The 25,364-nt window shown below is 41.9% G+C and overlaps 1 protein-coding gene across 2 annotated transcripts in view; it reads right to left on the bottom strand.

The window, feature by feature from the left end:
- NME7 (NME/NM23 family member 7) overlaps window positions 1-25,364 on the bottom strand; it is a 245,071-nt gene that overhangs the window by 64,217 nt on the left and 155,490 nt on the right. The window lies entirely within an intron of this gene.

The raw sequence follows: 25,364 nt of genomic DNA, 5'->3' as shown, positions 1-25,364 counted from the left end.
AATTAGTTTGATGGCGCTGATTTTAAAAGATTTTTCAAAATGCTCCAGTTGCATCAGCTTAGTACCAGCTCCCATTAGAGGAAAGAACGGGTTACAAATAACTCAAAACTATAAGAGAAATAAGAGGTTAAGAAATTAAAGATGGGGAGTATTAATGACCTACTTTACTAGCTTTAACTTATTCTAAGTGAAACATTTCCAAAACCTATATTTTAATTTTGACATATATATACAAAAAGTGTATTTAATACATATGAATATTTTTTAAAAGGGGAATAAATACCTGTGTACCCACTACTTAGCTGAAGTAAAATAACACAAACACTTAAAAGTTCCCCATATGAGATTTCATGCAGACTCTGTTCTATCCCACCCCCTCTACCCAGAAGCACCCATTAGTCTTGATTTTATTTAAAGATTCCTTGGTTTGTTTAGTTTTCAAAACACGGATTTGTGCATGTTGTTGTGTTCAGCTGTAATTCGTTTTTATTACTATACGAACCCAATATGCGATTGAGCACATTTTATCTATTTTCCTCCTGATGGACATTCAGCTCATTTCTCCTCTCTCCTCTTCTTGCTTTTGACAGACACGCACACCCAAAGTCATACACAATTCTGCTACAAGAATTCTAATGTGTAGTATGACGCGTGTGTACAAGAGTCTTCTCTGGATTAGGGCAAATGCATATTCAATCTTATGAAGTACTGCCAAACCATTTTTTAAGTGCTTGTAACAATTTGCCCTCGGTCATCAGTGCACAAGAATTCCCACCACCCACGTCAAAATCCACACTTGATATTGGCTGACTTTTTAATGTTGCTATTCTAGTGGGTGTGAAATGGTGTCTCGTTGTGCTTTTGGCTCACATTTCCCTGATTCCTACAGAAGGCTAATGTCCTTTCATATACATCCGCTGGTATAAAATGCTTATTTTTGTCTTCTTCCATCCATTTCCTACTGGGTCATTCTTATTTTTTTGATTATTATTCTTATAACCTGAATTCTACTTTTTGTCACTTTGCACAATCCTGCAAATATTTTTCCTAGCCTGAAGCTTGTCTTTGAGTTTTCCTTAGTAATTTTTTATATACAACAATTCAGTAATGTGGCAGAATACAAAATTAGTGCACAGAAATCAGTTCCTTTCTTATACACTAACAATGAAAATACAGAAAGGGAAATTAGAGAATCTATCCCATTTAGCACGAAGAACCATAAGATACCTGGGAATAAACCTAACCAAACAGGTAAAGGATCTGTACTCGAGGAACTACAGAACAGTCATGAAAGAAATTGAAGAAGACACAGAAAGAGGAAAGACCATTCCATGCTCTTGGATCGGAAGAATAAACATTGTTAAAATGTCTATGCTGCCTACAGCAATCTGTACTTTCGGAGACATCCTGATGAAATATTCCACCAGCATTTTTCAAAGAGCTGGAACAAACACTCCTGAAATTTGTATGGAATCAGAAGAGACCCCAAATTGCTAAGGAAATGTTGAAAAACAAAACTAGGGGCATCACGTTGCCGGATTTCAAGCTTTATTACAAAGCTGTGATCACCAAGACTGCATGGTACTGGCATAAAGACAGACACATAGACCAGTGGAACAGAGTAGAGAGCCCAGATATGGACCCTCAACTCTATGGTCAAATAATCTTCGACAAAGCAGGAAAGAATATACAGTGGAAAAAAGACAGTCTCTTCAATAAATGGTGCTGGGAAAAGTGGACAGCTATGTATAGAAGGTGATACCATGGCCAAGGTCACGTGGAGGTCAAGAGTACTGGGGAAGGGAGGATCTCAGACTGGGAGGCCAAAGTCCTGAATGGGCCAGCTCTATGGATAGGACAGTCACTAAGTGATATGGCAGCTGCACCTTCTGGTGCAAAAATGTTGAGCAGTATTCACACCTGTCATTCCACCCCTCTGGCACATTTCAAAGGTGTGTGTTTATTTAATTACTTAAGTCTTCCTTTACAAGCTTGTATCAAAGGTCAGTTACAAATTCATTACTTAAGAAAAACACTTCAAGGGGCGCCTGGGTGGCTCAGTGGGTTAAAGCCTCTGCCTTCAGCTCAGGTCATGATCTCAGGGTCCTGGGATCGAGCCCCGCATCGGGCTCTCTGCTCAGCAGGGAGCCTGCTTCATCCTCTCTCTCTGCCTGCCTCTCTGCCTACTTGTGATCTCTCTCTGTCAAATAAATAAATAAAATCTTTAAAAAAAGAGATGTCTTTATAAAAAAAAAAAGAAAGAAAAACACTTCGATAAACTAGAGAACTAGGATGGCTATATATTACATTCATGTCTTTCATTTGTTCCCCCTAATTCTCCTGACGATTAAGCACCTGATATTACAGACCTTCTCTATTACGTGGTGGTAAGCTGGCATTCCAGGAAGACGTACTCTGTAAAATCATGAGAGTGAGTACTAATTTGCCTTTTCTTACAATTTCGATTAGGAGGAAAACACTTGAAAAGGATTCCATTCGAGTGCACTGTTTCATGGGACTTTCCTTCACCTACTTTATTCGGCACTCACCATCTTCATTAAAATAGCACTTTCATGTAACTGACTATATGTACAACACCGGAGTTCTAAAGAGCAGGGTGTGTGTGTGTGTGTGTGTGTGTGTGTGTGTGGTGGCTGGGGGAGCGGGGTCATTGTTAATGTATAATCATATCTGTGGTGAGAGAAGGTGTTCTCTTTGGTCATCTTTTGAAGGAGTTTGTTGGGATTTTCTTTGCAGTCAGTTTTAGTCAGTTGTCTCAAGGGCAGCTGGAAAGAATACTGTCACAGGTTGCATTTTCTGGACGCCAACTCTGAGGCAGAGAGCTGCATACAGGAAGTTTACTGGGAAGTGGTCTCAGGAGAAGTGAGGAACGTGGGATTGGGCAGAGGAACAAGCTGAAGTGCAGCGAGCAACAGCAGCCGCCTCAGACAATCCTACAGGGAGTTCTGGAGCTACGATGACCTTCAGAGTCATCCCGAACGGAAGCAAACAGGTGAGGCCCTGATCTCTCCAAACTGACAAGTCACTGGATATGGGCCACGCCGGGGAAGGGGCCATGACCTTGCACAAGGCAACTTTCTTTAATAGAAGGCTATACTGGGAAGACTTACCGAATCACTGTGAGCTGCCAACACAGGGCTGGGGAATGGGCACCTCAGTCCTGAAGGTGAGAAAGGGATCTGAGTGGCCCTCCACAGCCTCTGCTGCTTACACACACACACACACACACGCGCGCGCGCGCGTGCGTGCGCATGCTGCATATACAGCATATATGACAAATATGGTGCAGAGCACTGCGATCTGATTACCATTCTTTCTAGGTCATGAATTTTTTCTTTTTTGGAAGGTTTTGCATTCTCCCTTCGGTGAGGCGTTGGGTCATTTGCCAGTCATTCTGCTCCAGTCTGTTGACTGTCGTCCACTTCAGTGTGAAGAGCTACTCTTTAGTCGGCTTCTATCTCTTGCACTGTTTTCTCTCCTCCATGTCACGCCTTCTTTCCTTTTGCTATTTCTATGAAATAAATGTTGAAACTTCTGGTTCTATATTCCCTCTCTCTTTTCTTATATACTTTCCATCTAACTGTCTTTTTGTATTATATTCTGGGAGAATTCTTCTGTTTGATCTGTTATCTGATATTTATTTATATTTATTATTATGTAAAACTGATTTGTTTTTAAACTGGGTCCATGGTGCAACTCTACTAATCTATTTTTTAAACTTTAAAAATTGGGTATTGAGTTTGAGAAGTTCTTTACAGGTCTTGGATACTAGTTCTTTCTGTGATAGTGTCATTTGTGAATATCTTCTCCTATTCCATGGATTGCCTCTTAGCTTTGGTGACTGTTGTCTTTGCCGTGCAGAAGCTTTTTATTTTGATGAAGTCTCAAAAGTTAATTGTTGCTTTTGTTTCCTTTCCCTTTGGAAACATGTCTTGAAAAAAGTTGCTGTGGCCAATGTCAAAGAGGTCACTGCCTATGTTCTCCTCTAGGATTTTGATGTATTCCTGACTCACGTTGAGGTCTTTCATCCATTTCGAGTTTATCTTTCTGTGTGGTGTAAGTGAATAGTCCAGTTTCATTCTTCTGCATGTAGCTGTCTAATTTTCCCAGCACTACTTACTGGAGAGATTGTCTTTTTCCCATTGGATATTTTTTCCTGATTTGTAAAGACTAGTTGACCATAGAGCTTAGGGTCCATTTTTGGAGTCTCTATTCTGTTTCACTGATCTATGTGTCTTTTTTGTGCCAGTACCATGCTGTCTTGGTGATCCCAGCTGTGTAATACAGCATGAAATCAGGTAACGTGATGCTCCCAGCTTTGGTTATCTTTTTCAGCATTCCCCTGGCAATTTGGGGTCTTTTCTAGTTCCATACAAATTTTAGGACTGTTTTAGTTCTCTGAAAAATGCCAATTGTTTTTTGGTCAGGATGGCACTTGACGACATAGATTGCTCTGGGCAGCACAGGCGTTTTCACGTTTATTCTTCCAGTCCATGAGCTTGGAATGTTTTACCATCTCTTTGTGTTTTCCTCAATTTCTTTCATGAGTATTCTGTAGTTTCCAGAGTATAGATCCTCTACTTCTTTGGTTAGGTTTATTCCTAGGTGTCTTATGGTTTTTGGTCGTGTTTAAAATTTTCAGTATCTATAATTATTTTTTTATGGGTCTGACATTCCCTAAATCTCTCTGAGGGTACTGACTCTCTTATTTTGAAGATTGTTAGCTCTATTAATTTGCTTTCCTTAGGCACTGGTTATGTGACAATTCTGGATCCACAGTGCCATCTGCTATGTTAAAGCACACTCATCTTACTGACATTCTCTGTTTGAGCCACCTTCAATTCACTGTTCATGCTGCTAACAATTTGCACCTACAATGCAGACATTATCATGCTACTCACTTCTTATGGCCTATGCTCCTTAGTGTGGTATCCAAGGGCCTCTAAATTGGCCCTACTTTGCAGGCCTCATTCACACCTTCCTGAAAGCTTAAATCCCACTAACATCATCTCTTCTATAAAACTTAACTTGATTTCTTCCCAGAGTAATCTTCCCTTTTCCATTGTTTCAACGGGAATTTATGCTCCAATTACAGACCTCTGACTCGCACTTCAAATGGTTTGTGTGTGTGTGTGTGTGTGTGTGCTTATTTTAGAAAGTTCCCATTCGACTCTCAACCTTTAACATAATAAAAAACTTCTCTGATATTCTAGGTCTTATTTATAAACACACAGTAAATGTTCACTAAATACTTGTTGACTGACGTAAAATGGCAACATGCCTACTCAGGGAGCCGGGATGGAGTAAGGAAGAGCACGGGCTGTGGGAGAAGGTTCTGTGCATTTGAATTCTGCCTTTGTCGCTTACTAGCTGTGTAACCATACCATGCTGTGTTACTCAACCTCCCTACGCCTGCTTTACTGTTCTAATTTGTAAAACAGTGATAAAAATAGGACTTAACTACAGTGTTGTTGTAAGAACTGAAGAAATAACAGTATTTAGGGAAGTGTTGCATTCAATAGATAATGGTCAGTAGTTTTATAAATATAACCTTAGAATTTTAAAGAAATTAAGATGAGACACTTCTTAAAGAGACAGAAAAAGGGTATACTTTGATTCTGTACCAAAGATAGTCCAACCAAATATTCACGTACAATTTTAAAAAAAGATTTATTTAGTTATTTTAGAGAGATAGAGAGAGTGCAGGGGGAGCGGCCGAAGGAGAGAGATAATCCCAAGCCGACTCCCTGCTGAGTGCAGAGCCCCACATGGGGATTGATCCCAAGACCCTGAGATCATGACCTGAGCCAAAATCAAGAGTCAGACACCCAACCGAGCCATCCAGGCACCCCTCGAGCACCTTTTAAAAAATATGTAACATCTCTCAAGATTTTTAATGATAATTTTAGAATAAAAGTAAATGTTTAACTCCAGTAAGAAGAATAGATTAGATGACAATCTATAAGTAAACAAATCATAAAAAGTATAAACTCTTTTTACTAGCATAAATTATTTTGTTTGTTAATGATAATTATGAAGCATAAAGCTAAAGAACAAGTATTTTCTTCATAACTTCTTTCATTAAAATTGAGGTTTTCATATCAACTTTTTTTGAAAAAGTATTGATACATTGATTTTAGTTTTGACTATAAAATTTCTATATGCCTATAAAAGTAAATAATACTGAAACACTGAAAGTGAAAACCCAGAAGAATCTTCCACAGATCATTCTCCCCTGGTATTTCCTGGCAAATTTTCTCTAATTGTTTCTTTTTTTATTATTTCTTTTCAATGTACCAGAATTCACTGTTTAGGCACCACACCCAGTGCTCCATGCAATACGTGCCCTCCTTAATACCCACCACCAGGCTCTCTAATTGTTTCTGATAAATTCATGCTCTCTTGTTCCTTGTACACTACAGTGAAAACCATCCCACCAAACATTTCCCTTAATGAAGCAGAAGTGAATATCAGATATATATAAAAGCAACATAAAATACCAACACACAATATTCCTACCATAATTTTTTTTAATTACTGCAGTTTTAATAAGCGACAGATTCTGCTGAGAAAATAAGACTCTCTAAAGCCTCACATTGCACTTAGAAGGTCAGCAGCCTTTCAGACTCTACCAAATTCCTGTCATACCCATTTGCCACTACAGCCTGGCCTGCTGAGCACCCTCAAGTCAAATTCTTGGTTATTATACTCTCATCAGAAGTACTGAAAGTTCTGCTAGGGTAATCCTGCAGTGGGAGAAGAATCCTGGCTTAAAGAATTGACCTCTATATCTAAGACCTGGAAAAAATGCACTAAGGGGGATGGTGAATAGCTAAATACTAAAAACAAATTAGAGAAACTTTATGTAATTATTCTATTATTGTGTCCATTATAAATATTTTTGTTTATTGAACTATAAGTCTATCAGACTCATAAAATATGTCTGAACAAAGAAAACAAATTGCTTCCTTAGAAAGTCATATTGTTTCAGTTCTGTATAATGCAAAACAGATATGCAAGATTGAAAATGACCCTCCACTTAGGAAATGGACTGGGAAGAGATCTGTCAAATTTACTGTTTTTTTTTTTTTTTAGAACTTTTAAGAAAGATGACTTAATGCTCAACATCACTCGGCATCAGAGAAATACAAATCAAAACCACAGTGAGATACCACCTCACACCAGTCAGAATGACTGATGCCATGGAAATGATAAGTGTTGGCGAGGAGGCAGAGAAAGGGGAACCCTGCTACACTGTTGGTGGGAATGCAAGCTGGGGCAGCCACTCTGGAAAACAGCATGGAGGTTCCTCAAGAAGTTGAAAATAGAGCTACCCTATGACCCAGCAATTGCACTACTGGGTATTTATATTAAAGATACAAATGTAGTGATCCGAAGGGGCACGTGCACCCCAATGTTTACAGCAGCAATGGCCACAATAGCCAAATTATGGGAAGAGCCTAGATGTCCATCAACAGATGAATAGATAAAGAAGATGTGGTACACACACACACACACACACACACGAATACTATGCAGCCATCAAAAACCCCCAAATCTTGCCATTTGCAATGACATGGATGGAGCTAGAGTGAAATAAGTCAATAAGAGAAAGACAATTATCAAATGATCTCCCTGATATGAGGAATTTGAGAGGCAGGGTGAGGGATTCATGGGGGGAAAGGAGGGAAAAATGAAACAAGATGGGAGCGGGCAGAGAGACAAACCATAAGAGACTCTTAATCTCAGGAAACAAACTGAGGGTTGCTGGAGGGGACGGGGTGGCAGGGTTGGGGTGGCTGAGTGATGAACACTGGGGAGGGTCTGTGCTATGGTGAGTGCTGTGAAGTGTGTAAGACTGATGAGTCACAGACCTGTACCCCGGAAGCAAATAATATATTACATGTTAATAAAAAAAAGATGACTTAATGATCAACTGTAGAATATATTCATGTAATTAGTGGTACATGGTGGATAATTATACCTGGTCATCAGTCTAATTTCCGAAAAAGTCCTCTCAAGCTATAGGGCAACAATGTTGGCAGTGACATAGACAAGTGGATAAATATTAAAGAGGAACCAGCATCACTTCCGTCAGCCACAAAGCTGTGAAGCAAAACAGAAAGTCATATTACTGTTGTCCTCATTTCTCAGAGAACAACGGTGACAGAGCTTAATATTAAAGACCAGAGAAGCAAGTGCCATCATTCAAGTATCAAGTAGTCATGCTTTTAGCCAAGGAGTCCTACAAGAGTAAAAAAAGCACATGCTGAGGGCTCAGCTTGACTTCCCTCATACTTCAGAAACATCCCAGCTGACTCCCAAGCAGCTTTTCCATCTGCATGAAACTTTGTATTCAGTAATGCAGTTGGTTTTATATTCCTGGGAGATGAGCAGTATCAGACTAACTTACAGCTAAAACAGGACAATGGAACACTGGGAGAACCGGGAGCAGGAAAGGGAACCACAAAAGAGATTCAAAGGCTACTTTCTATAAGTCTAAGGATCCTTCTAGAACCCATGTGTTTTGGAGAACAGGTTCTCCGAAAGCATCATCACAAAATTAAACTCAACTACTTACGTATTAATCTCATTGAGTGAGCTGTCAGAATTCACAGTAAATACACTTATCTTACTAGCTCTGGAGACCACATGATTTGCTTAAATATGAGGAATCATTAAAACACCTGGCTTGTATCTCACATTTCATTAAGTAGAAATTAGATGTAATATGAATTTATAGAATCTGAAGAGGGTGACAATTAAATGGGATTTCAGGTGAAACATTCAGACAATTCAACCCTGTCTCTTGTACTAGGCTTCAAAGGCCACATGCCACAGTCATCATTTCTTCTTGCTGAGCTGTTTGCTACTTAGCCTAAGATAGGCACTGGCTGACACAGGTGTTCTTTTTAAACAAAAATGATGATCCCTTCATTCTCTTTTAAATAGTTGGGCAAATCTCCTTGCTCACGTGTATGTAAATTACTTTATGGTTTACCCACAAGGACTCATTTGTATGACGTCTGTGAACATACATGTTAGTACAGAGGAAAATAAAATTTTTGGTGAATATTTTCCTGTTTTCTCTTTTTCACAAAGCTACACTTAGGAGATTTTACCTTCGAGTATAGTCCTATTACGACTGAGAAACCAGAGAGGCATTCTCCATCTCTCCCGCAAAAACAAGTGCTCCCCACGGTCTACGTCATCCTGATAAAAAACTGCGATGCAATCTTCCTTGATTTTCCTAAGAAGCGGGGCTCAACACTCAGAAACTCTACACTAAAGGAACGAAACAGTGAAACAGCTGGGGCCATTCCTGGCACCTTCAGCACCCAAGTTATTATAAAGTCCTGTCAATACAAGGCTGAAATACAGTCCACATCACTTTCTCCTTTCCTCCACTCTGTCACCATGTTCTGTCGCCTAGACTACTGACTTCTTGGATTTCTCTCTACCTGGTTTATGCCGTCTCCTCGATCCTCCACGAAGCAGTCAGGCCAAGGCTACAGAACCAAGCTGAAGCACGCCATTCCCTGCCTGAGCTGCTTTCCACAATAGAACATCTGAAGTGCGTGACGTGCTCCAGAAAGGCCAGCAGCTATGACTCCTGCTTGCTTCTCCACCTGCACCTGCAATAACCCAGTCACTTCCACCTCTTCCAGGTTTCAAGCCACAAACCTCTTTCCTAGCTCGAGCATGAGAACATGTCCTACTCCCTTTGAATGTTCTGGCTCAGAAGTTTTTCACCCTCTTCTCAAGGAGTTCATGTTCCTAACAAAGGGTCCAGAATAAGCAACATAAGTAAGATCGAGTGGATTCCATACAGCGGCTCTCTCAGCCCTAATTCCATCCTCCTTCCAGATGCAGGTTAGAAATCCACATTACATTCTCTCGACACTCTTTCCGCTCGAGTTCTTGAAGTAAATTATGTCCCACCATTGAGATCTGGAAGGCAGAACTGGACACAGGCCATCTACCTGCTGACGTTGCCTCTGGCTGACAAGGTGGGACACATGAGTGTTTGGAGGCGTTGTGGTGGCCAGACTCCGTGCCTGAGGCCCCAGATTCTGTGACAGTCAGTGGTGATGGCAGCAGTGGAGGCAGCAGCAGTGATTTCTGGCTTAAGATGTAGCTAAGCCACCTTAAGAGGTGAGGTGACCTTGAAATCAACATCTCCAGGGGCCTAACTCATCTTAGTATATACAGGTATACTTCAGATTATAAAAAAGGACAGAGAGTTTGTAAGATTAAAGATTCTCTCTTCTATAGTAGCAACATAAATCCCAGCAGTTAGTGAAAATATCTCGGTGTCCGTAAAGGCCTCCGTTGAGTATACTGGACGGAATAAATGAGGTAATGCCCGTAAAATGTCTAATAGTCTCCGGCCAAATTGGAGGCACTCATCATCTTCATCATACCATAATGAAGCCCTTACACAGTACTTGCATTGTTAAAAGATGTCGTATTTCACATGTACCTAACAACCCCCTGTTATAGTGACAATGCAGACAGTTTTTACCTTTTATATGTATGGATAACCTGGTTCTAAAGTCTTAGACTTCCTGTTCATCACTGAAGAAACAATGTATCCAAAGATCAACTGCTTTGGGCAAACTCTTAATTTTCTAAGCTGTCCAAGTCCTGCTACAATTCCCTTTAAAGTCGCCAGGAGGCTACCCTATGGCCACAGCTCACCCTCTCACTTTGTTTAACCACAGTGGTCTCCTAACAGGCCAGCTTGCTTCCACTGTCAAACATTTACTTGACATCTGGTTCACTCTTGTCATCTGTAAATGCCTAAAGGACAAGGGCTGTGATTTTTGTGGATTCAACACACAGAGAATGCTCATGAAAGAGTCCCTGAGTAACAGTACTAATGACTGAGTCACTGAGTAACGGTACTAATGATTTCGTGCAGAAGTGAGCGCATGAATGAAATGGCTACAGGCTCAAAAATACGCATTTCATTAATTTGGTTAACGACAGGGTGGGAAAGTGAGCCCTCTCGCTTACTAATAACCCAGAAGGCCTTTTGGACATGATACACTCTTCAGACACTTATTCTAAGGAATCCTGAAGGAAATCCTTTTGAAATGAAAGTAATAACTCCTTAATTTATGTATTTTGTGAGTTGATGGTTTTGTAGACCAGATTTTCTCAAATGAGGGCACACCTGTTTGAGAACAGAATCAAGAACTCTAAGCACTAATCCCAGAGCTCTGAAAGTGACTTGCTTTGGGAACTTGATGGAGGACAGTCCTACTGCTCCATCACAGACACAGAACACCAGGTGGTGGACACGAAATGAGAGCGGAGCAGTCCAGGGGAGAGGCCTCAGGCATGTCAATGCATGCTCATAGATGGCCTTTCCAGCGGGGACAGTAAGACACACACAAACTCCCCAGAGGGCTCCTGAATCTTCTGGTGGATATCCACGGTATAGAAAGGACCGACTCATTCTAAACTTTTGCGGTCTCATTATAATTAATCATCTTTCGTCTTACTTGAAGCTCTCGGTTACCTCCTTCTAAGACACATGCACTCCTCCACGGCTCTATAACACAACCAATCACATCTCACACAGGATTGTGAGGCACGATTCTCACTGAAAAAGGAGATACTGAACTCTGTCCACCAAAGTGATGATGTCATCATTATTTTGATCATATATTTTTTACAAGTACACATTTGTGGAGAAAAGATGAAAAATACTCGATAAATGAGAATACTCCTTTACCTAGATAAGCTAGATTATGGTTGTTGCCCTCAGAAGTGTCTCATTTTCCTTCCTGTTTGTTGTAAAGAATTATTTTTTGAGTCTTTTTTCTCATCTTTAGTCATTAACTGTAAAAAACTTGTCTTCAGGGGTTATATTCAAAGAGGCAACTTAATCCCCTAAAATTCACTTTCCCTTCCCAACAGAACTGTGAACTGCCATCTTGAAACGTTGGACAAAAATTCCGTTTCCTCCTTTTTCAGACTCTGGTCTCTGCTTTTTCCTGCCAAAGCCACGTGCAGAACGGCTTCCGGAAGTCGGATCTCCTGCTCGGCCCGAGCGGCCGGTGACTCCCCACTTCGATCGCGGTCGCCGAGTCCTTCGGGCGACGCAGGAAAGGGGCTTCCAAAGTCCGGTTGGCCCGTGAGCTGAGCGGCCGCCGGCAGCGCCCCGCCCCAGCCTCCGAACCGCAGCGGCCCCGACAGTCGTCCTCGGCGCCGCACCCACCGTCGCTCAGCGTCTCCGCTCCGTGCCCGGCGGGCGAGATCACGGACGGCGGGTCCCGACCCCGCCGCCAGCGCCCCCGCCGCCAGGTCCCCGCCCGGCTGGTCCCCGGCGGGCGGCCGCAGTCTGCGAGGAGGACCGTCCCGTCAGGCGCGCCGGGCGCCGACCGAGAAGCCGCCGTCCCACAGGCCGTCAGGGAGGTGCCGGGAACTGCCGGCCAACCGGGCGCACAACAAAGCACGACACCCGGCTCTGTGCCGAGTGCCCGAGGCCGCGGCGTCAGGGACCGGCGCCCCGGACGGTGACGGTGTCGTCCCGTGCTCGGGGGCACGAGGGCGGCGGCTCAGGGCAGGTCTCTTCTCGGTCCGCGACCGCCCTCCGGGTCCCCACAGCCCCCGGCTCCGGCGGCAGGAGCCCGGCCCTCAGCGGCCGCCCGGACGCTTCCCTGCGGACGCTTCCCTCCGGCCGCCCCGCTCCGGCCGCCCCGCTCCGGCCGCCCCGCTGCGGGATGAGGAAGCTCCGCGGGGGAGGGACCCGGTCACTCACGCGCCCCTCGGCTCCGCCCTGAGGGGTCTTCGGCCTCGTCCCGGCGGACGCAGCTCCCGGATCGACGCATCGACGCCTCCGACGGGGCGGGGAAGCGGACCAGGCCGCTGAGAGCCGCCCCCGGGACTGCTGCGTAGACGCGCGACGGAAGAGGACGCGCGTCCGCCGCACGCGTGAGTGTCCGTGCGATGGCCCCGGGGCCCTCCAGTCGCGGCGACGCTCCACACGCCGTGAAGCCCCGCGGGGCGAGGGGCGTCCGGCCGCGTCCGCCCTCTTCCCTGGACGCGGAACATGTTTCCGTTTCACCGCAAGTCGCTCCCGGGCATCCGGCGGTATTTCCCCGTCACCGGCCGCTGAGCCCTGAGCCTCCCCCGGGACCCCCGGCGAGGTGTTTCCTCGCCTCACCCTCTGCGCGGCCCAAGGCACAGCGCGACCCGTGTTGTGGCCGAAACCCGGCTGCAAGGGCGCTGACGGGCACCGCGGGCAGACGGCATGGTATCACCAGACAGAACCCAAAACTCCTAGAAGTGACACCTGAATGCAAGATTAGTATCAGGAACTGGTAACGTCTCTATACCCTAATCATGACGCAGCAGAAAAAGAAATTAAGAAAACGATTACACCAGAGACGACAAAATCCCTTCAAGTACATGCAACCGTGGAGCCGAGAGACCTCTCCTCTGGAAACCATAAAACTGATGAGCGAACCTGAAGGCGACCTGAACGAAAGGAAAGATATTCCATGATCATGGATTCGCATCAACATTGTTAAAACGGCGGTACCACCCAAAGCCATCTACCGATTCCATGCAATCCCCATAAAAATGCCAGTAGCATTTTTCACAGAACCAGAACGAATACCACTAAACTTGGTATGGAACCACAATAGATCCCAAATCGCCAAACCAATCTGGGAAAGAACAAAGCTGGAGGTACCTTCAAGATACCCTGGAAAGCTGTAGTCATCAAAGCAGTAGGTACCGGCACAAAGATAGGCACAGATCAGTGGAACACAGAGTCCAGACATGAGCCCATGTTCATACAGCCAAGCTCCGACAACTCAGGCAACAATATACAAATAAGTTTCTTTAATAAATGGTGTTTAGGAAACTGGCAGCTACAGGTAAAAGAAGGAAACTGGACCACTTTCTAGCACCACACTCAAAAATAAATTCAAAAATATTAAAGACCTACAGGTGAGACCTGAAACTATAAAAATCCTAGAACACAGGCAGTAATTTCTCTGACACTGGTCCTAACATTTTTTTAGATATGTCTCCCAAGGCAGGAGAAACAAACATAAACCACTGACAATACGTCAAAATAAAAAGCTTCTGCACAGCAAAGGAAACCAAAAAAATGAAAAGGCCACCTACTTCACAGCCAAAGACATTTGTAACCGATGTATCTAATAAGGGATTAGTACCCCCAAATACATAATGTACACATTCAACACCCACAAACAAACAATCCAGTTAAAAACTAGGCAAAGGACCTGAACAGACATTTTCCCAAAGAAGACATCCAGATGTCCACCAGACATGTGAAAAGATACTCAACATCACTCATTATCAGTGAAACGCAAATCAAAATCCCAATAAGACATCACACTGGTATGAGAGATCATTCTGGTCAGAACTGCCAGAATGAAAAACAAGAAAGAACAAGTGTTGGCAAGGATTTGGTGAAAAATGAACCCTCATACATTGTGGGTGGGAGTATAAATTGGTGCAGCCACTGTGGAAAACAGTATGGAGGTTTCCCAAAAAATTAAAAATAGAAATGTCATATGAACCAATAATTCCACTACCAGATATTTATCCAAAGAAACAAAAATACTAATTTGAAAAGATATGTGCACCCCTATGTTTATTACACATTAGCTACAAGAGCCAAGACATGCAAACAACCGAAGTGTGCACTGACAGGAGAATGGATAAGAAAGATGTGGTGTACACATACAATGGGATATTGTGCAGGCGTAAAAAGGAATTCGAGCTTGCCATTTGCGACAATATGGATGGACCTAGAAGATACAATGCTACGTGATATACATCAGTCAAAGACAAATATCATGTGATTCCACACATATGTGAAGTTTAAGAAACAAATCAAGTGAATAAACAAAAATACAGAGAGAGAAACAAAAAACCAGACTCTTAAATGTAGAATACAAACCAGAGGGGAGGTGGATGGCAGGATGTGGAATAAAGATAAAGGGAATAAGTGTATACTTAACTTCATGAGCACTAAGAAATGTACAGAATTGCTGAATCATTATACTATACACCTGAACTAATATAACATTGTATGTTAATTGTACTTGAATTATAAAAAAAGAAAAAGGAAAATAAAAGACTACTGCTCAGATCTGTCCTGTTCTTTACTGAATCTTGAATGCCAAGAACAGTACCCAGTAAATAATAGGTATTTGTTTAGTATTTACTGAGAATGCAGAAACTCAACTGCGCATGTCTCCTCCTAGAGACAATACACCCACTGGAAATGGGGATGTTCCTTATTCATCTTAGCATCCCTCAGACTATTCAGAACATTTCACACCAGGAGGAACTTCATATGAGATGTCTGAGGTCGGATCTTCTCTAGACATTTTAGTTTTTTAGTACTCAAAAACTATATATCATGATTTATGAAATAAGTATATTCCTAAAAATATGTAAAACATAAAAATATACCAAACAGACAGAATTTTAAAAGGGGTGAAGAAGCAGCCTAGGCAATGTAGATGAGGCACCAACCAAAATCTACACTGGAGAGTCTCAGTACACTTAGAAACTGTACACCGAAGCCAGAGTCATGACTACTCCAGCAGGTGCTTTCACCAGTGGTGACGTAGAAGTTGAGGCTTGTTATTTTCATACAAATAATGAAACAGCAGCACAAACAGAATGCCAGGCTCTAGAGACCATTCTGCAGCTCTCCGGGGAGGCTTCCTGGGAACCCACAGCCTGAGAACCTGAATACTTAACTGTTCTGTAAGTTTGGATATATGCAATATCCTTCTTCCTTCCTTCAGAGGTTTCACTGACTCCCCCATATAATGAGTTAATTCACACTAATATCTGAAGGTACATTTTGTAATCAGTTCATCTTAGAGAGAGTACACCAGAAAAAAATAAAAACAAAAAACAAGATTCAAAGACAAATGTTCTCCAGGTAATTGACTGAGAGGTTTTGTTTCACTTTGTTTTAATACGGGTTCTATTTTAGGGAGAGGTAAGCATCTGTTCCTACCTTTTTTTAAATTAAAAAAACAACATTTCACACTAAAACTATACTGTTATGATCTATGTTATAGAACTTTAGTACCCTGACTATTCAAATAATTTCTGTGGAACAAATATCTGGAAATGAATCCAGGTCCTGCATGTGGGTGCCTCCTGGGCCCACCTCGTTCAGGGTCTCCATCCATTTAAGTGAACATCGTGTTATTCTCATCAGTCTCCACAAGTACATGTGGCTTGGCTAAGGAAGCACACCACTCTGTACTTGCACAGGGACACTAAATAAACACACTCTAGTTATATTCCAAGAAGTTTAACCTTGAACTTACCGCCACTCAATATTATCAAAGCACTGACTTAGAACAGTATGTATAAAGGACTCCTTTAAGGAAATACAAACAGGAAACCATAGCCTCAGTGAGTCCGACAGGCAGTGGGAGCCAGACAGGGAAAAGAGATGGGACTACAAGCAGGACTTCAATGCAGCGGGCCCGTGTCATGGCGTGGATATACCTGCTTTTAACGTGGCTGTAACTGGCATCATATACCATGCGAAAATGTCTTTTCAGGAGAGGAAACAGAGGTGAACTATAAAGTGAGAGCCAGTTTCTTTTCTACTCTGCCGTCTAGTAGAAAAAAACCTTTACCCAACGACAAATCATGGTGTACTGTGCCTGGATCCTGGCTGATATTTTTAGCTACACATCCCTCAACCACGTGTCACCAAAATGACTAGGAAGAGGAACACCCAATAGAGGAATAATTCAGAGACTGTGCCCTCTGCCACAGAATTAATGGATATGGACATAAACAACATGTTGGGAAGGGAATTCAGGGTAACGATTATTCAGGCAATGACTAGGTTGGAGAAGACCATTAATGACAACACAGAATCTCTAAGGGTGGAAGTGAGAGCTGATCTGGCAGAAGTTAAAAATGCTATCAGTGAGATCCAATCTATTCTAAATACTGTAAAGCTAGGGTAACCAAGGCAGAAGATGGAATTAGTGATGTAGATGCAGACTGACAGAAAAGAAGGATCAGGAGGGGGGCTGGGACAAGTAGCTTAGAATCCATGAAAACAGAATTAGGGAAATAAATGATGTCTTGAAACATTCCAACCTCAGAATTATTGGGATCCCTGAGGGGCTGGAGAAAGAGAGATGACTAGCAGATACAACTGGACAAATTCTAGATGAAAATTTCCCTAATGTGGGGAATCGAACAAGTGTTCATGTCCTAGAGGCAGAAAGGACACCCACCACGATAGAGTCTAGAAAGACATCCAGACACTTAATTGTGAAATTCATGAATCATAATTCCAGACAAGAGGTCTTAAGAGCAGCTGGGGGAAGAGATCCCTTACATACAGAGGAAGGACCAGCAGAGTAACGGCACACCTGTCCACAGAAACCTGGCAAGCCCGAAAGGACTGGCAAGACATATTCAGGGCACTAAATGAGAAGAACATGCAGCCAAGAATACTTTATCCAGCAAGGCTGACATTCAAAATGGATAGAAACATAAAGAGGTTCCAAGACCAGCAGTGTTTAAATGGGTGACCACTAAGCCAGGCTAAATGTGCCCATAAAATGGCACAGGGTTGCAGACTGGATAAAACGCCAGGACCCATCCATATGTTGTCTATAAGAGACACATTTGGAACCTAAGGATACATGCAGACTGAAAGTGAAGGGATGGAGAACCATCTTTCATGCCAACAGGCCTTGAAAGAAAGCTGGGATAGAGATTCTCATATCAGATAAATTAGATTTTAAACTAAAGACTATAGTCAGAGATAAAGAAGGACACTACATCATTCTAAAAGGGTCTATTCACCAGGAAGTTCTAAAAATAATAAATATTTATGCCTCCAATATGGGAACAGCCAACTATATAAGCCAAATGTTAATCAAAATAAAGATTCATATTGATATGAACACATTAATTGTAGGAGATCTTTTTTTTTTAAAAAGATTTTATTTAAGTGAGAGAGAGAGAGAGCACAGGCAGACAGAGTGGCAGGCAGAGGCAGAGGGAAAAGCAGGCTCCCCACTGAGCAAGAAGCCCGATATGGGACTCGATCCCAGAGCACTGGGATCATGCCCTGAGCCGAAAGCAGCCACCCAACCAACTAGCCACCCAGGCGTCCCAATTGTGGGGAATCTTAACACGCCACTCTCAGTAACATCCAAGCAGAACATCAATAAAGAAACAACAGCATTGAATGACACATTGGACCAGGTGGACCTCATGGATATACACAGAACCTTCCAACCTAAAACAGAATACTCCTTCTTCTTGAGCACACATGGAACCTTCTCCAGAATAGACCACATACTGAGTCACAAATCAGGTCTCAACTGATACCAACAGATTGAGATTATTCATTCCCTGCATATTCTTAGACCACAGTGCTTTGAAACTAGAACTCAACCACAGGGAAAAGTATGGAAGGAAGGCAAATACTTGGAAGCTAAAGACCATCCTGCTCAAGAATGTTTGCATCAACCAGGAAATCAAAGAAGAACTTAAACAATTCATGGAAACCAATGAGAATGAAGACACTTCAGTCCAAAACCTATGGGATAAGACAAAGGCGGTCCTAAGGGGAAAATGCATAGCCATCCAAGCCTCACTCAAAAAGCTGAAAAAATCCTGAATACACTAACTCTCTTTACACCTAAAGAACTGGAAAATCAACAACAAATTAAGAAACCCATGCACGAGAAGGGAAATAATCAAGATTAGAGCAGAGATCAATGAGTTAGAAACTAGAGATACAGTAAAAGACATCAACGAAACTAGAAGCTGGTTCTTTGAAAGAATCAGTAAGATCAATAAACCATTGGCCAAACGAATCCAAAAGAAAAGAGAGAGGACCCAAATTACTAAAACAATGAATGAGGGGTGCCTGGGTGGCTCAGTGGGTTATAGCCTCTGCCTTCAGCTCAGGTCATAATCTCAGAGTCCTGGGATCAAGCCCCACATCGGGCTCTCTGTTCAGCAAGGAGCCTGCTTCCCCCTCTCTCTCTGCCTGCCTCTCTGCCTACTTGTGATCTCTGTCTGTCAAATAAAAAAATAAAACCTTAAAAAAAAATAAAACAATGAATGAAAGGGGAGAGATCATGACTAACACCAAGCAAATAGAAACAGTCATCAGAAATTATTATCAACAGTTATATGCCAATAAGTTAAGGAACCTAGAAGAAATGGATGCATTCCTGGAAACTATAAACTCTAAAGACTGAAACAGAAAGAAATTGACAACCTGAATAGACCAATAACCAGTAATGAGATTGAAGCAGTGATCAAAAGCCTCCCAAAAAATAAGAGTGCAGGACCTGACAGATTCCCTGGGGAATTCTACCAAACATTCAAAGAAGAAATAATACCTATTCTCCTGAGGCTATTTCAGAAAATAGAAACAGAAGGAAAACTTGCAGATTCTATGAAACCAGCATTACCCTGATCCCCAAACCAAGCAAAGACCCCACCAAAAAGGAGAATTTCAAACCAATATCCCTGATGAATATGGATGCCAAGATTCTCAACAAGATTCTAGCTAATGGGACATAACAGTACACTAAAAAGATTATCCACCATGACCAGGTAGGATTTATCCATGGGACACAAGAGTGGTTCAAACATTCGCAAATCAATCAATGTGATAGAACAAATCAGTAAGAGAAGAGAAAGAACCACATGGTCCTCTCAATTGATGCAGAAAAAGCATTTGACAAAATACAGCATCCGTTCCTGATGAAAATACTTCCAAGTATAGGGATAGAGGAAACCTTCCACAACTTCACAATACCTACCTATGAAAAACCCACAGCGAATTTTCAATGGGGAAAAGCTTGCATCCTTCCCTTTGAGATCAGGAACACGACAAGGATGCCCACTCTCATCACACTGTTGTTCAACATACGACTAGAAGTCCTAGCAACAGCAATCGGACAACAAAAAGAAATAAAAGGTATTCAAACTGGCAAAGAAGTTAAACTCTCTTCGCAGATGACATGATACTTCACATGGAAAACCCAGAAGACTCCACCCCCAAAGTACCAGAATTCATACAAGAGCAATTCAGTAATGCGGCAGGATACAAAAGTCAATGTACAGAAATCAGTTGCTTTCTTATACACTAACAATGAAAATACAGAAAGGGAAATTAGAGAATTGATTCCATTCACTATAGCACCAAGAACCATAAGATACCTGGGAATAAACCTAACCAAAGAGGTAAAGGATCTGTACTTGAGGAACTACAGAACACTCATGAAAGAAATTGAAGAAGACACAAAAAGATGGAAGACCATTCCATGCTCTTGGATCAGAAGAATAAATACTGTTAAAATGTCTATACTGCCTAGAGCCATCTATAGTTTCAATGCCATCCCGATCAAAATTCCACCAGCATTTTTCAGAGTGCTGGAATAAACAATCCTAAAATTTGTATAGAACCAGAAAAGACCTCAAATTACTAAGGAAATGTTGAAAAAGAAAAACAAAACTGGGGGCATCATGTTGCCTGATTTCAAGCTTTATTACAAAGCTGTGATCACCAAGACAGCATGGTACTGGCAAAACAAAACAAAACAAAACAAAACAAAACAAAACAAAAACAGATACATAGACCAGTGGAACACAGTAGAGAGCCCAGATATGGACCCTCAACTCTATGGTCAAATAATCTTTGACAAAGCAGGAAAAAATATCCACTGGAAAAAAGACAGTCTCTTCAATAAATGGTGCTGGGAAAATTGGACAGCTATGTATAGAAGAATGAAGCTCGACCATCCTCTTACACCGTACACAAAGATAAACTCGAAATGGATAAAAGACCTCAATGTGAGGCAGGAATCTATCAAAATCCTAGAGGAGACCATGGGCAGTGACCTCTTCAACATCAGCCACAGCACCTTCTTTCAAGACAGGCAAAGGCAAAGGAAACAAAAGCAAAAATGAACTTCTGGGACTTCATCAAGAACAAAAGCTTCTGCACAGCCAAGGAAACAGTCAACCCACGGAATGGGAGAAAATGACAGTACAGACAAAGGGCTGATATCCAAGATCTATGAAGAACTCCTCAAACTCAACACTGAAAAAACAGATAGTCACATCAAAAAATGGACAGAAGACATAAACAGACACTTCTCCAAAGAAGACATACAACTGACTAACAGACACACGATAAAATGTTCATCATCACTAGCCATCAGGGAGATTCAAATCAAAACCACATTTGAGATACCACCTTACACCAGTTAGAATGGCCAAAATTAACAAGACAGAAAACAACAAGTGTTGGAGAATTTGTGGAGAAAGGGGAACCCTCTTACACTGCTGGTGGGAATGCAAGTTGGTGCAGCCACTTTGGAAAACAGTGTGGAGATTCCTTTTTTTTTTTTTTTTTAAAGATTTTATTTATTTATTTGACAGAGAGAAATCACAAGTAGATGGAGAGGCAGGCAGAGAGAGAGGGAAGCAGGCTCTCTGCTGAGCAGAGAGCCCGATGCGGGACTCGATCCCAGGACCCTGAGATCCTGACCTGAGCCGAAGGCAGCGGCTTAACCCACTGAGCCACCCAGGCGCCCAGTGTGGAGATTCCTTAAGAAATTAAAAATAGAGCTCCCCTATGACCCTGCAATTGCACTACTGGTTATTTACCCCCAAAGACACAGATATAGTGAAAAGAAGGGCCATCTGTACCCCAATGTTCATAGCAGCAATGACCACAATCACCAGACTGTGGGAAGAGCCAGGATGCCCTTCAACCGACGAATGGATAAAGAAGATATGATCCATATATACAATGAAGTGTTATGCCTCCATCAGAAAGGATGAAAGTCCAACTTTTGTATTAACATGGAAGGAACTGGAAGAGATTATGCTGAGTGAAATAAGTCAAGCAGAGAGAGTCAATTATCATATGGTTTCACTTACTTGTGGAGCATAAGGAATAACACGGAGGACATTAGGAGAAGAAAAGGAGAAGTGAATTGGGGGAAATCGGAGGGGGAGACGAAGCATGAGCGACTGTGGACTTTGAGAAACAAACCGAGGGTTTTGGAGGGGAGGGGGTGGTAGGTTGGGTGAGCCTGGTGGTGGGTATTAAGGAGGGCACGGATTGCATGGACCACTGTGTGTGGTGCATAAACAATGAATCTCTGAACACTGAAAAAATAAAATAAAATTAGGAAAAAAGGGAAAAAAGAAAGGAAAAATTTAAAAAAAAACCACATTCTTTTTTTTTTTTTTTTTAAAGAACTCTAGCCCTGTATTGCAACAAGATGTGGGATCAAATCTTTCTGATTTCTCATGAAACTGCCACCCTCTGGGATGGCATCATCAGCTTCTTGCAAAGAACAGCCTAGGAAACTTGCTATTACTGAAGACTGAGTGCTAGATCACTTAGTCCTTCTTCGGGAGCCACAAAGGACTTTCCTCTTCGGTATCAGAAAAAGAAGGATTTTTTGTGAGCAATTAGTTGATCTCATGGACACCGTCAGTCATATAATCTGATTCAGTGGATCCTAAAAACTAAGAGCCACACAGTGACCTCTCAGGAATAAAAATATAGGACTTCATGGCACACTTTTTCTCACTTCTAGTCTCTTTTGCTTCCTGTCTTGATTTCCTCATTCACTTGATTTATCTTATTATGTTGCATGTTTCTCAATTGCCGTAAATTCTAACTAAAAAAGAAATTTAATATAAATAAATGACTATATTAATAGCAATGCTAAAAGCTTTTAAAAATATACACAGTTAACTTATGGTACAGTTGTATATACTGACAGGTATTTTTTTTTTTTTTTCATTTTTACTATTTTTTTATTGTGCCATTCAGCGGCATTAAGTACACTCACATTGTTGTGCAAGGTTCACCACCATCCATCTCCAGCAACTGTCTCCATATTCCCAAGCTGAAATTTGGTACCTATTAAACAATAACTCCCCACTTCCCCTCCTCCCAGCCCTTGGCAATGACAGGTCTATTTCCTGTCTCCATGAATCTGATTACTCTAGGTATCTCATGTAAGTGGGATCATGCAGTATTTGTCTTTTTGTGTTTGGCTTATTTCACCTAGTGTACTGTCCTCCAGGTTCATCCCTATTGTAGCACGTGTCAGAATTCTCTTCCTTTTTAAAACTAATACGCCATTGATGCGTAGACCGCTTTTTGTTAATCCATTCATCTCTTTCCGGAGGCTTGGGTTGCTTCCACCTTTTGGCTATTGTGCCATGCTGCTGTAAACATGGGTGTACAAATATTTGTTCGAGTCTCTGCTTTCAGTTCTTTTGGGGATATACCCAGACCAAGAATTGCTGGATGTTATGGTAATTCTGTTTTTAATATTTGGAAGACCCACCACCACAATGGTTTTCACAGCGCCCGCACCTTTTGACATTCCCCTTGGCAATACACAAGGGTTTCGATTTCTCCCTTTCTTCTCCAGCACTTATCTTCTTTTTTTTTTTTTTTTTAAATTTTTTATATTTTATAAACATATATTTTTATCCCCTGGGGTACAGGTCTGTGAATCACCAGGCTTACACACTTCACAGCACTCACCAAATCACATACACTCCCCAATGTCCATAATCCCACCCCCTTCTCCCAAACCCCCTCCCCCCGGCGACCTCAGTTTGTTTTGTGAGATCAAGAGTCACTTATGGTTTGTCTCCCTCCCAATCCCATCTTGTTTCATTTATTCTTCTTCTACCCACTTAAGCCTCCATGTTGCATCACCACTTCCTCATATCAGGGAGATCATATGATAGTTGTCTTTCTCTGCTTGACTTATTTCGCTAAGCATGATACGCTCTAGTTCCATCCATGTTGTTGCAAATGGCAAGATTTCATTTCTTTTGATGGCTGCATAGTATTCCATTGTGTATATATACCACATCTTCTTGATCCATTCATCTGTTGATGGACATCTAGGTTCTTTCCATAGTTTGGCTACTGTGGACATTGCTGCTATAAACATTCGGGTGCATGTGTCCCTTTGGACCACTACATTTGTATCTTTAGGGTAAATACCCAATAGTGCAATTGCTGGGTCATAGGGCAGTTCTATTTTCAACATTTTGAGGAACCTCCATGCTGTTTTCCCAGAGTGGCTGCACCAGCTTACATTCCCACCAACAGTGTAGGAGGGTTCCCCTTTCTCCGCATCCTCGCCAGCATCTGTCATTTCCTGACTTGTTGATTTTAGCCATTCTGACTGGTGTGAGGTGATATCTCATTGTGGTTTTGATTTGTATTTCCCTGATGCCGAGTGATATGGAGCACTTTTTCATGTGTCTGTTCGCCATCTGGATGTCTTCTTTGCAGAAATGTCTGTTCATGTCTTCTGCCCATTTCTTGATTGGATTATTTGTTTCTTTGGGTGTTGAGTTTGCTAAGTTCTTTATAGATTCTGGACACTAGTCCTTTATCTGATATGTCGTTTGCAAATATCTTCTCCCATTCTGTCAGTTGTCTTTTGATTTTGTTAACTGTTTCCTTTGCTGTGCAAAAGCTTTTGATCTTGATGAAATCCCAGTAGTTCATTTTTTTCCCTTGCTTCCGTTGCCTTTTGCGTTGTTCCTAGGAAGATGTTGCTGCGGCAGAGGTCGAAGAGGTTGCTGCCCGTGTTCTCCTCAAGGATTTTGATGGATTCCTTTCGTACATTGAGGTCCTTCATCCATTTTGAGTCTATTTTTGTGTGTGGTGTAAGGAAATGGTCCAATTTCATTTTTCTGCATGTGGCTGTCCAATTTTCCCAGCACCATTTATTGAAAAGGCTGTCTTTTTTTTCCATTGGACATTCTTTCCTGCTTTGTCGAAGATTAGTTGACCATAGATTTGAGGGTCTATTTCTGGGCTCTCTATTCTGTTCCATTGATCTATGTGTCTGTTTTTGTGCCAGTACCATGCTGTCTTGATGATGACAGCTTTGTAATAGAGCTTGAAGTCCGGAATTGTGATGCCACCAACGTTGGCTTTCTTTTTCAATATCCCTTTGGCTATTCGAGGTCTTTTCTGGTTCCATATAAATTTTAGAATTATTTGTTCCATTTCTTTGAAAAAAGATGGATGGTACTTTGATAGGAATTGCATTAAATGTGTAGATTGCTTTAGGTAGCATAGACATTTTCACAATATTTATTCTTCCAATCCAGGAGCATGGAACATTTTTCCATTTCTTTGTGTCTTCCTCAATTTCTTTCATGAGTACTTTATAGTTTTCTGAGTATAGATTCTGTGTCTCTTTGGTTAGGTTTATTCCTAGGTATCTTATGGTTTTGGATGCAATTGTAAATGGGATTGA

The sequence above is a fragment of the Mustela putorius genome, unplaced genomic scaffold (genome assembly GCF_011764305.1).
Source record: "Mustela putorius furo isolate JIRA1106 unplaced genomic scaffold, ASM1176430v1.1 tig00001451_pilon_pilon_pilon, whole genome shotgun sequence".
In the NCBI taxonomy this organism is placed as follows: Eukaryota; Metazoa; Chordata; class Mammalia; order Carnivora; family Mustelidae; genus Mustela; species Mustela putorius.
Note: the sequence above shows the minus strand (reverse complement) of the source record. Positions and strands in the feature narration are given on the sequence as shown.